The 12,915-nt window shown below is 40.3% G+C and overlaps 1 protein-coding gene across 2 annotated transcripts in view; it reads left to right on the top strand.

Annotated features, from left to right (window-relative positions):
* Positions 1 to 12,915, top strand: part of CAMKMT (calmodulin-lysine N-methyltransferase) — a 374,335-nt gene that overhangs the window by 301,427 nt on the left and 59,993 nt on the right. The gene's annotated exons all lie outside the window — the stretch shown is intronic.

Here is a 12,915-nt window from a genome sequence, read left to right as displayed (position 1 = left end):
CTAATGGCGATTCCTGCTGTAAGAAGGGGTGGGCGGTCCTCCTCCTCCCACCATCCCATCACAGGCCTGAGGGGAGGAACGTGGAGGGAAGGCAGTTTTGAAACACTGGAGCCCACCCCTTCCAAACAACACTGCTAAATAATTAAGTTCTGCCTAACAAGACTAATACCAGGGCCGTTTAATAAATGTGCTCTGCGTTGGCCCCTGTATCATGGACCCCCAGAACACCATTTTCTTTCCTTGCCTAAGTGTGCCAAGCTCGTAGTTCACCTGGAATGCAAGGCTTTCTGCTTGTTTAGAATCCATTTCTCATGTTTACCTAGAAGTGAGATGAAGCTGGACTCCAAGGCAGAAAGCTACTTTAGAAATCAAGTTCACAGGGTGCCTGGCTGGCTCAGTCAGTAGAACATGCAATTCTTCATCTTGGGGTTGTAAGTTCGAGCCCCACGTTGGGTATAGAGGTCAAAAATAAAAAAGTTTCCAAAATAAAATCTCGGGGGAGAAAAAGGAATCAAGTTAATCTATCATAGGTGACCAAGGGGGAATTTCACTCTCCTTACTTTGGTATGCCATGTAAGAAGTATGTGTCTGTGTGAGTGAAGGGACTCCTTGCCTAAGATAAAGAACAATGACAATTATGTCTAATATTTTCTTCTTCCACTTTATTTGGCACACTGCTGCTTCCTCATGACCAAGACACAACACAGTCCTATTTTAAAAGGGAAAAAGGGTGACCTCATCAAAATGATAGCCTGATCACCCCACTCTGAGGACACTGGGCACAGCAAGGTCTTGAAGGAGAGGGTTATTGGGAGTAAAACTGGCAATGAAAATCTGCCTCTTTTTTTCTTTCTTTTTCTTCTTCTTCTTTTATTTTTTAACTATGAGAAAGATGTGTTGGGTTTCTGGGGGAGCCCAGGCCATGTTCATTCTCTTACTAGGAGCTGTCTGGGTCCAGCCTTGCCAGAAATAACTGTTTTCACTTTCTGATATCCTCTCTGACTAATGAGGTTGGAGCATTATCTGGCCTAGGCCCAGAGAGATCACACAAGGAAATGTCCTTCTACCTGTGCTTTCAGACTTAGGGAAAATTTCTTCTGCCCCAAAGGTAATTTGTTACCCTGACAAGGAGGAAATATGAGCAAAAAAACAAGAAAAAGGAAGAAAGCAGCATTTATCTGAGAACAGTGCTCCATATCGAAGAAGAAAAATTGTACTTGAGGAGGTTGTTTGTTATTAATATGCTGGATTAGCTAAATAAAAACACTATTGCCACTAGAGTACACAGATTTTGAGCAGTCTCTCTTCTGAAGCTATAAGATTGAATTAACAAAGGCAGTGCCAATTCAATTAAAATAGACATGTTAGGAAGGCTTGACTTCTGAGACCATTTTGAATCCTATCTAAAATATTTCCTGGCAAGGGTTTAGATTTGATATTATTATATTATTTAGATTTGCTATTATAGTACAAATAAAATATCTAAGGGAATCTAATTTCTTTAAAATGTTGTCTAGAGCCCACTGATAATTTCATAGCTTTACAGCATTTGGAAATGCACAGATATAATGATCATAGCCAATCGATTTAAGAATTGGAAGAACACTCAGAATTCAATTCAACCCTTCCATTTTATTCTTGAAGCCAGAGCCCAAATATGATTTGTCCGAAGTCCTAAAATTAGTTATTGATGGCCTGAGAACTAGACACTAGTTCTCAGGATTTCAGGACTCACCATCAGGGTTGGAGCAATATAGGGTAGTGATTAAGAAACTGGGCCCTGGCGGAACAACTGGGTGGCTCAGTTGCTTAAGCGTCTGCCTTTGACTCAGATCTTGATCTCAGGGTCCTGGGATCAAGCCCCACACCAGGCTCACTGCTTAGCAGGGAGCCTGCTTGTCCCTCTCCCTCTGCCTCTTCCCCCTGCTCATTCTCTCTCTCACTCTCTCTAAAATAAATAAATAAAATCTTTTAAAAAGAAAGAAAGAAAGAAAGAAACTGGGCCCTGGCGGTTGAGCATTTGGGCTTAAATTGTGGGCTGTACCACTTCAGCTCTGTGTGCTTCAGTAAATCTCATTGTGCCCCCTTCACCGGCCATAATAATAGTACCTCCCTTACGGGGCGGTTTTCAGGATTAAATGAGATCATCTGTATAAAGCAAACAGGCCAGCGTTTGCCAAGCAGTGAGTGTCCAATTAGTGATGCCATTAATAGTAATAACAACTCTTACTGAGTACTTATTTGGTCTTCTAATTCATTTGATCCTCCCATCTACACTTACAGGGTAGATAGTACCGTAACTTCCAGAGAAGGAGATGGTGTAAGGGGAGCATAAGTGATTCACTTGGCTGCTAAAGCTAATAAGTCCCAGAGCTATCTTCCAGGTTGTCTTTGCTGTAGGAGGCATGCAAGCTGACTGTGGCTGTGGTTGTAGTGCATCCTGTGTATTCCCTTCTCTTGGTGCTGCTGCAGGATCTTCCTTGTCCCATCTTCATTTCTCATCGGTCGATTAGCTGCTTTCCCAGGGTCTGCTCTAAAACCCGCCATCCGATGGAAGGCTGGAACACACCCTCCACAGATTATTTCCTCGTCCCCACCACAGAGTCGCGATGAAGCTGGGATGCCTTTCATCTTTCCCTTCCCTCAGGAGGTATCAGAAGTAAAATTTAAGTTTTTAATCTCAATGCATTTTTATTTATTTATTTATTTTTATTTATTTTTAAGATTTTATTTATTTATTTGACATACAGAGATCCCAAGTAGGCAGAGAGGCGGCAGAGAGAGAGAGGAGGAAACAGGCTGCTTGCGGAGCAGAGAGCCTGATGCAGGGCTCTATCCCAAGACCCTGGGATTATGACCTGAGCCAAAGGCAGAGGTTTTAACCAACTGAGTCACAATTTTTAAAAAAAAAATTTTTTAAATTTTTTATAGTTACATATAATGTATTGTTAGCCCTAAGGGGTACGGGTCTGTGAATCGTCAGGCTTACACACTTCATAGCACTCACCATAGCACATACCCTCCCCGATGTCCATAACCCAAATCAATGCATTTTTAAAAATCAAATCACACCCGGAAATGGGCCCATCTTGTAGTCCTAGAGGAATTTATTGTTGAAATACTTGGGTAATTTTTTGTGCCCCCTTCTCTTCCTTCCACGTGCTCACTGGGTGTCATTCTTTTAGTTCATGTGGCTTCTCCAGGAATAGGAGAAGAAACAAAACTGCAAAGCAATTCATTTGGACCCTTGTTTTCATAATCTAGAGGATGGCAGTATAAGACACAGGCTCAGGTTAGAGTCAGATTACCTGGGTTCGAATGGTAACTTCATGACAAAATGTCTGTCTGATTTGGGAGAAGGTCTCTTAACCTCTCTGTGCCTTGATTTCCTCATCGACCTCATAGTGTCTGGACAGCAGTCAGCATTCAGTTCATGTTAACACGCCAGCATGGGAGCGGGGTGGGGGGGGCAAGCTTCCACCTGCTCTCTGTGCTGGGCAACGCCAACCCCCTTTCACCCAGATGTGCTGGTGTTCTCTGTGATCTGGCTCCACAACCATAGGGAAGCCTGCCCTTAATAATTTATTGTGCAGAACAAGTCTTTTAAAGGATCAGAGCAGGAGGACAAGTATAGAACAAGCTTTGTCCATTTTTATGGAATTCTTGCTTACAATCAGTTTTCAAAGTGCCCACAGCTAGGGTGAGCTTTCCCAAAAGTCAGTTTCAGTTTGATTTTGCAGGCTATCAATTAGGAATCATAATCTCCCCAAAACTAATCATAAAATACAATCAAGGTTGATAAAATTTCCTGGATAGAAACAAGTCAAAATAATGCCACTGACAAATAGGAGTTATAACCGTAGCTCACGTTGTAAGAATTTCGCTCTGTGCCAGGCACTGTTCTAAGTGCCTTACGTGCATTTTCTCATTTAATCCTCACAACCATGCTGTGAGTGGGTACTTTTACTGCGAGCACATAACAGCTGAGAGAACTGAGACATTGCCCAACAGCACCGGCTGAAGTAGCAACACCCCTCCCCTGGGCATCGTTATTGTTGATTTCATTATCTTTTGCTTTTATTTATGTCTTCATTTTTTAAGAGTTTGTTTATTTATTTATTTGAGAGAGACAGAGAGCACTAGCAGGAGGAGGAGCAGAGGAGAAGGGAGAGGGAAGGGGGAAAAAGAATCTTAAGCAGACTCTGTGCTGAGCCAAGCCCGACCTGGGGCTTGATCTCATGACCTTGAGATCATGACCTGAGCCAAAACCATGAGCTGGAGGCTTAACGACACCCACATGCCCCTAACGTTTTATTTTCTTCACAACATTAAGCACTGTCTGGAATCTCCTTGTTTATTGTCCTTTGCCCCTCTTGAAGCTATTTGGGCAAGGGCTTTGTTTTAATCACTGCTCTATCCCCAGCTCCTAGAATAGGCCTGGCTGCCAGTAAATGTAAGTTGAACGAAGGGATGAATGAGGCTTAGAAACTTTAAGGAGCTTGCCCAAGGTCACGACCATCAGCGCCAATGTGCGAGCTGGACTCTAAGTCCGGAGCATGAGATCTGGTTTTTTTATTGTAACTGTTTATAGCTTGAAGGCTTCTTGGACATAATCAAACCCAAGCCTATTATCTTCCCAGTGAGGATCCTAAAGCCCAGAAAGGCTAAATTACTTACCCATGTCATACAGATTATTCGTGAACGAGCCAGAATCAGACCCCAATCCACTAGTGGGTGTTTTTGTGCCAGGAATCCAGCCTCCTCACTTCATATAAAGTTGAAGGGAAACCCTATATGCATTTGCTATACATCATCCACCTGCTTACTCATGACACAAACCTAAGTCATACTAGATACTTTCCTCTCTCTTACCATCCCGTTCTTCTAATTAACTAGTAAGTCTTGTCAGTGTACTTTCTAAGTATATTTCATACCTTTTCACTTTCACCTTTCGTCCTCTCTGCGAACCATCACCCAGATCACCATCAGCACTCACCTAGGTCATTGCAGAAGCCTCCAACCTCGTTTCTCCCCACCACCTCTTGTCCCTCTTCAGTCTGTTTTCTTTAGGGTAGTCAGACTTATCTTCTGAAATGTAAGTCTGATCATAACAGTCTGCTGCTCAAAATTTATCACTTCTATTAAGATATGATTTGAAAATCTTAACAGGATTTGGAGCCTCTGGAATCTGGCCCCTAGCCACTCCTCCAGTCACCCCGGCACTGTTCTTTTCCTTTCTCGTGTATTCTGCGGCTCCACTGACCCTGTTTCCATTCCTAGAATATCAAACTGTTCTCCTCTTCAAAACTTTATCTCCTGGGGCTCCTCTAGGATGGACCCTCCCCTCCACCCATCCCCTTCTTCTTCCTAACTTGGCCCTTCGTTCTCTGGGTCTCGGCTTGCATGCCATTTCTACAGGGAAGTGTTCTCTGATGGACTCCTCCCAACATCCCTTCCAGCCAAGTCAAATCCCCTATGGTATGTTCTCAGAAGTACACTCTATTTTTCCTACATAGCCTTTATTACAATTATAATTGGGCACATCATTTGAATAATTGTTTATTTAATATCGCCTTCTCTTACTAGATGGGAGCTCCAGTGACCATGTTGTCTCATTCCCTGCTGATCCATAGGGCCTGAAACGTACTGGTGCCCCCCAGATATTTATGGGGTATTCTGTAGTTCTCTTTTGGATTTCCACTCTGGGTTGAAACATGAGTGCAAAGCAGAAATGTTTAAGGAAAAGGAGGCAGAGGAAATGGAAAACAGAGGAAATGGAAGACAGTGCAAGAGGTTTACATACCCATTTCACATGAACTGCTTTTCCTTTTAGTAACACCTGCCAATGAATATCTTCTTCCAGAAGACTTAACAGCTTAGCTAAGGGTGTGGTGGCCTCCCCATTGGAGTCTCAGATTTGGGAGAGGCCTTACTTCTGACTCCTGCATGATGGACATGATCCTTTCTTTTGAGGAGGGTAAAGAAGACTGCTGCATGGGTAGATATCAGTTAATCAAAGTAAAACCATCTCTGTGCTTCCAGAGCTGGGTGTGTTGCCCCCAAGGGCCAAGTACAAGCTCTTAGAGTGAAAAGCGGGAGTCAGTAGTCTGCTGGTCGGCTGCCATCTGACAAATTCTCAGGACTTTCCTCTAACATGAACTCTGGAGAAGCAAAAAGATCTCAAATGCAAGTGATCTAGGAGCAAGGATTAGAAGATCTCTAATCTCAGTTAGAGATTTAGGTCTCTTAATATCTACATAGTTAATTTTAGGGTGGTTCAGCCCTCAGGTTAATAATGGATGTATTGTTGGTTTCCAGGTTAATTGTAAAACTTGGCATTTAATTTAATTCTATACTAGCTACTTAACAAACAACAAAAAAGTGGCTGCATACAGAAAATGGATCACATTGGCAACTTCTCCCCCCATTATTGCTACATAGACAGCTAGTTTTTCTTATTTTCGTGTTGGCTGGCTACAGCTTTCTGAAGTTTGTTAGATCTAGCAGACCTGTTCTGACAGAGGCATCCCGAAGGAAGCAATCCTTTGTTTGAAAGAAAATGGAATGAAATCAAATGACCATGGAAACCCAAGTATAATATACTATTCTTTTTCTTCTTCCAAACAGAGGTCTTGTTTAGTTAATGCTTTATGGAAGCCCAGTGGATGAAGAAAGACTTTTCTCCTATGAGTTAAACTAATTCAATTTATATAGAAAGCACTAAAGCTTTTTTTTTAAGGAAGCTAATTTTTAAGAAAGTATCCTAATTCATGACATGTGTTTAGGAAACAAGTTATCTAGAATAAGTCATTAATTAAAATGTCTTGTGATGCTTTTTGGGGGGACCAATACTGTAGCAACTCCAATGCCGCTATGGCATTTTTCTTTCTCTATCAAGTGATGTCAATAATATAGTGGAAATACCTGTAATTGATTGATAGAGCCCTATGATATTATTAATGGAGTATAAAAATCTTGAGCATAAGAAAATCTTCCCTACTAGTGTCATTGGGTTGTATGTCCTTCTAAAATATATTCTCATCATTTTTCCAATGAGTTTCTCTTTGTTTCATGAAGTCCTTCTGGTCACTGTTCTTCTGGGATATATATACTGAAACCCCACCACCACTCAAAGTTTCAAGTATTTAGGCAAAGAAAATGTACTCTGTGAGAGATAAGAATTGCTATAATGTGTCTTGGGTTCTAGAATTAGCCCATAAACAGTTACATTCAAAAGACCATACATTTCTGGATTTCAGGTAAACTCGGAGGTTGAACAATGCATTAAAGTCACTTCCTTCCAGAAACCTCAGTAAGCTACTATAAAGAAGATGTTTTTAAAACCTAAGCCCACAAGAACGATAGAATGAGGGGACATACAACAACATAATTTTGGAAGCTGGGAACAAATGGATGAGAAGTCATTGACTCAGCAGATATGAGAAAACTGAAAACCAAACCAATTCATACTTCTGAGACTTTGAAAGGCTCAGAAGTTGAGGCATTTGTACAAGTAGGAGTTGAAGGGGGCTAAAACAAGGAAGATTGATTGAAAACTGTTTGTAAAGTAGTTACATACCTATTCCAGACTACTGAGTAACTTCTTTCTCTGTACTCCCAAATGAAAGAGTTTTGTTCTACAGAGAGGGTTAAACCGAAGGGTGTTTGGTTGAGGGACACCAGGCACAGCTGAAATCAGAGAGCGTACCAGAAGCAGGCTAGAGAGACTGGGTGAGCCTACACAAGAGCCACCTCCACTCCACTCCATCCCCCAACACTCAGCCAGCTTCACTTCCAACCAGCTTTTTATCTTTCTATTATTATGTTTAAGCAAACATCAAAGAATTACCAGATATCTGAGTAAAGTTTTAATGTGAAAGGTACCAAAATCAATTAACAGGAAAAAGCAACATGAAGAAAATAGACTATGTAGGAATAAGAAAACTTAAAAGAAACTGTAATTAATATTTTCAAATAATTTTTTAAAAGATTGATTCATGAAACAGGAAGAAGATGCACTAAAAAAGAAATATTCAGAGGACTACCAGCAAAAATAGCATAAGTGTAGGGCACCTAGGTGGCTCAGTCAGTTAAGTGTCTGACTCTTGATTTCGGTTTGGGGTCCTGGGATCAGGTCCCATACTGGTTTCTGCACTCAGGGGAAAGTCTGCTTGTGGATTCTCCCTCTCCCTCTCTCTCTGTGCCCCTCCTCCCACCCATTTGTGACTCTCTCTTTCTCAAGTAAATCTTAAAAAAAAAAAAAAAGCATAAATGAGAAGTGTGCGTTGGAAGATAAAGTTGAGGAAATTTCCAAGAAAATAGAAAACAGTATGAGATTAAAAGCAGGAAAGAAAATATAAGAAAATTAGAGGACATGTTCAAGAGATTCAACATCCAAATAATAGGAACTCTAGGTAAAGAGGACAGGAAGTAATCAGTGGAACTTCCCAAGGAATTTTTCAAGATCTGAAGAGCATGGAGTCTCCAGATTGAGATTACCCACTGAATCATGGAAGTTCCCAAATATTCACCTCCACGCACTTTTTTTCAAGAAGCTACTGAAGGATGTCTTGCACTAAAATGAGGAAGTAAACCAAGAGAGGAAGACAAACAGTAGAAGAAACAAGAGATGCAATACAGGAGAAGGACAAAAGGGAGTCTGGAATGGTATGAAAATTGATTCTAGGGTATCAGCTGTGCACCAAGCACAGGGGGCATTCAGTCCAGGCTAAGGCAGGTGGGAAGGCACCAAGAGAGAATTCCTCATGAGGTGGATAGAATACCTGATGTGAATGAATGTACTGAGAGGGCAAATTTGACAACTGGATTTTGAGATTGAATAAAAAACCTTAGCAAAGGAGAAAAAAAAATAGACAATTATAAACTCCACATGTGGGGGAATTATACATGAGAGAAATAGCAATCACAGTTTATTACATGACTCAGTATTATTTCCTGGTCATAATGAAATTGACAATGACTCTATATTACCAAAATTATAACATCTATAATTGGAAGATGGTGATGGTGGGTGGATAAGGAACATAATGTGTGTGGTATGAGGTGAGGAGTATAGATGAAAGGGAAAGAAGCTTATCTTCCATAGTGAAGGGGCAATAGATAATACCTAAAACTGAAAAATCAAGAAGTGACAATACAAACATATGTGGAAATATGGAGGTAATTGCCGCTCACATCAATTAAAAGAATTGTAAGTAGCAGTTTCTGAGAAAAGAGAAAGATTGAGTCAGAGGGGCTGGGTACTAATCTTAATCAAAATCATTTGTCTTAATCATTTTTTGTCTTAGTCATTCTCACAGAACTCAGTGGCTCTTTAAACTCTGTATAAGTTCTTTACAAATAAAATCCTTTTTTTAAAAAAGACCATTATAATTCCACAAATAGAAATGAGAAAACTTTTTAAAATAATGGCATTATTTTTTTTAAATTTTTAATTTTTTGTTAACATACAATGTATTATTAGCCCCAGGGGTACAGGTCTGTGAATCGCTGGGTTTACACACTTCACAGCACTCACCATAGCACATACCTTCCCCAGTGTCTATAACACCCCCCACCCAACCCTCAGTTTGTTTTGTGAGATTAAGAGTCGCTTATGGTTTCTCTCCCTCCTGACCCCATCTTGTTTCATTTTTTCCTTTCCTACCCCCCAAACTCCCCACTTTGGTTCTCAACTTCCTCATATCAGGGAGGCCATATGATAATTGTCTTTCTCTGATTGACTTAAAATAATGGCATTATTAAGATGTAATTCACATACTACACAGTTCACCCAGTGATTTTTAGTATATTCACAGAGTTGTGCAACCGTCACCACCATTTTAGTGTATTTCATCACCTCTAAAAGGTCACTCCACATTTACTCTCAACCATCACAGCCCTAGACAATCACCACTGTATATTCTGTCTCTGTGAATTTGTTTATTCTGAGCATTTCATATAAATGGAAACATGCCACATGTGGTTCTTTGTGTTGAGCTTCCTTCATTCAAGCGTAATGCTTTCATGTTCCATCTATGTTGTAGCATAAGTCAGTACTTTATTTCTTTTTGTTGCCATATAATGGTCCATTGAATGGCTCTACCACATTTTATCTGCTCATCAGTTGATGGATGTTGGGGTTGTTTCTGCTTTTTGGCTATTATGAATAATGCCACTATGAACGTTCACTGACAACTTTTTGTGTTGCCATGTTTTCTTTTCTCTTGCGTCCATTCCTAGGAGTGAAATTATTGGGCCAGATGTTAATTCTACATTTAAATTTTTGGTGAGCTGCCAGACTGTTTTCCAAAGCAGCTGTACCATTTTCAATATTTACTCCTCAACCTCACCAGTGGTTGCTATTGTCTGACTTTTTGGTTATAGCCATCCTAGAAGGCATGAAATGGTATCTCATTATGGTGTTGGTTTGCACTGAGATAACTTTGGAAAACATAATAGATTGGCAAAAAATAAAATAGGTTGCCAAACCTCATCTTAAAAAGATTTTGGGGGGGGGGCGCCTGGGTGGCTCAGTGGGTTAAAGCCTCTGCCTTCGGCTCAGGTCATGATCCCAGGGTCCTGAGATCGAGCCCCGCATCGGACTCTCTGCTCAGCGGGGAGCCTGCTTTCTCCTCTCTCTCTGCCTGCCTCTCTGCCTACTTGTGATTTCTGTCTGTCAAATAAATAAAAATCTTAAAAAAAAAAAAGGACTTTGGGGAAATAAACACTCTTATTTGGAGGTATAGTTTGGTATAAATGTTTTGGAGGATAGTCTGATATATCACAGTGTGATAGGTACTTAACCTTTGACCAGATTTCCCATTTCTGAGTGTATTTGACCTATAGAGAAAAAATCCTAGTTTGGGGGGAAAATGTGTCTTCATGGTACCACTGTCTATAATCTCATAGGACCAAAACCTCAAAATAACTTGAACGTCTCTCAAGAAGAAATGGGTTAAATAAATTATGATGCAAACATCAAATCAGGCAGTCATTAAAAATAATGATGCAAGGGGAAGCCTGGGTAGCTTCGTTGGTTAAGTGTCCAACTCTTGATCTCAGTTCAGGTCTTGATCTCATGGTCATGAGTTTGAGCCCCGTGTTGGGCTTCATTCTGGGGCATGGAGCCTACTTTAAAAAAAAAAAAATGATGCAGGTACACTTTTACTGTCATTGGAAGTTACTCGCTACATATTGAGTGGGGCAGAGTCAGACTGACAAATACCTGCATAATAAGATCCCGTTTGTGTAAAGTATCTTTGTGCTTCAGAGAGCTTTTTTTAGAATGATGTCCAAAATGTTACTAGAGGTTATACACTAGTGGTGTAATTTAAGGTGATTTTATTAACTTTGTTCTACATATTTTTGTATTTAATTTAGTTAAAAATCAACCTCTATAATTTTTTGAGAAAATTATAAAACTCTCTTTAAAGACTATTCATTTAAAAGTCACATTTTTGTACTTAATCAAAGCTTGAGTTTTAGTTAAATACCCTTCCCCTATCATTACTTTTTTTAAACCTCAAAACCTTCTACTAAAGGCATAAAGAAATTCATTATGCTGATGATTATATGTACTTGGTGTGGAACAGTATCTTGGGCTCTTCCTTCAGAGAATTTTATTATATACTTTATTCTTTACAGAATATGGAGATATAACGGGCATTAGGACTTCAGGGTTGTAGCAAAGTTCATGCATGGGAACAGGACAAAAACGTTCTCCATCTGTTCTGGTCTTTGGGATAATGATCAGGGTCCACATATTCTCTCGTCTACCCTTTTATCCCCTCCAGGAGAATAACATTAACAACTAATTTTTCTTTGAGTTCATTATGAACTGTTCTAAAGACATTTCATGTATTTTACTTATTTAATGCTCACAGCCATTCTATGAAGTTGATACTACAATTACATTATTTTACAGATGAGGAAGCTGAGGCACAGAGAAGTTAGGTAAACTATCCAAGGTCACTCAGCCAGGGAATGCAGCCCAACAAGCTGGGACTGGAGCCCAAAGAGTCTGGTTCCAAAGCTCCTGTGATCTTAATTGCTATGCTCCACTGCCTTTCTGACTTTCTTCCTAAATATGACTCCAAACACTTGCTGGTTTACTCTGTTCTCTCCCAAACTGTCATTCCTACCAGAAATACCATGGAGGCAGACTTCCCTGCTCCAAATGCTTCTCTGGGGTCTTTGCTGTTCATCTACCACTGATTCCCTTAGGATTTTACTTACCATTTCTTTGACATCCTCTTCTCTGAAATGTTGAAATGTTGGGATTTCTCATTCTTTGAAGCTGGAGATGCATCTAGGAGGAAAAAAAAAAAGTCACATTAGGTATTTCAACTTTGCATCTGGACCCACGAGAACAGAGTTTAGTGCGAAGGCAGAGAACATTCATTGCTCTTTCCCAGGACAGCGGGGCCTTTTCAACCCCAGGTGGAGCAGGGTGCTATTGTCCCGCCTGACCTTTGAGTCTGAACCCTTGGCAAAAACCCAGTTTTTATAAGGCTGTGGTTTATTCCGATCATAGGAGTGATACATATTTGTTGAAAAGATCTTTGGAAAATACAAAAAGTGTAAAAAACATCAAAAGTACTTAGAGCCCTATGACCCTGTGATAACTGCTAGAGACTATCATTTCCAAGCATGTTTGTATTTTTGTTTAAGGCATTCATATTCATTCATGAAGATTAAGTCCTCAAAGGAAATGATTTGTAAGTGATGATTTTAGAAATTGCCCATCTATGGAGTTTACTGCACAGGTTGATGGTTAAATTTATTTATTTATTTCAATATTTTATTTATTTATTTGACAGGCAGAGATCAGAGAGGCAGGCAGAGAGAGAGGGAGGGGGAAGCAGGCTCCCTGCTGAGCAGAGAGCCTGATGCAGGGTGCCATCCCAGGACCCT

The sequence above is a fragment of the Mustela putorius genome, unplaced genomic scaffold (genome assembly GCF_011764305.1).
Source record: "Mustela putorius furo isolate JIRA1106 unplaced genomic scaffold, ASM1176430v1.1 tig00000224_pilon_pilon_pilon, whole genome shotgun sequence".
NCBI classification, from domain to species: domain Eukaryota; kingdom Metazoa; phylum Chordata; class Mammalia; order Carnivora; family Mustelidae; genus Mustela; species Mustela putorius.
Note: the sequence above shows the minus strand (reverse complement) of the source record. Positions and strands in the feature narration are given on the sequence as shown.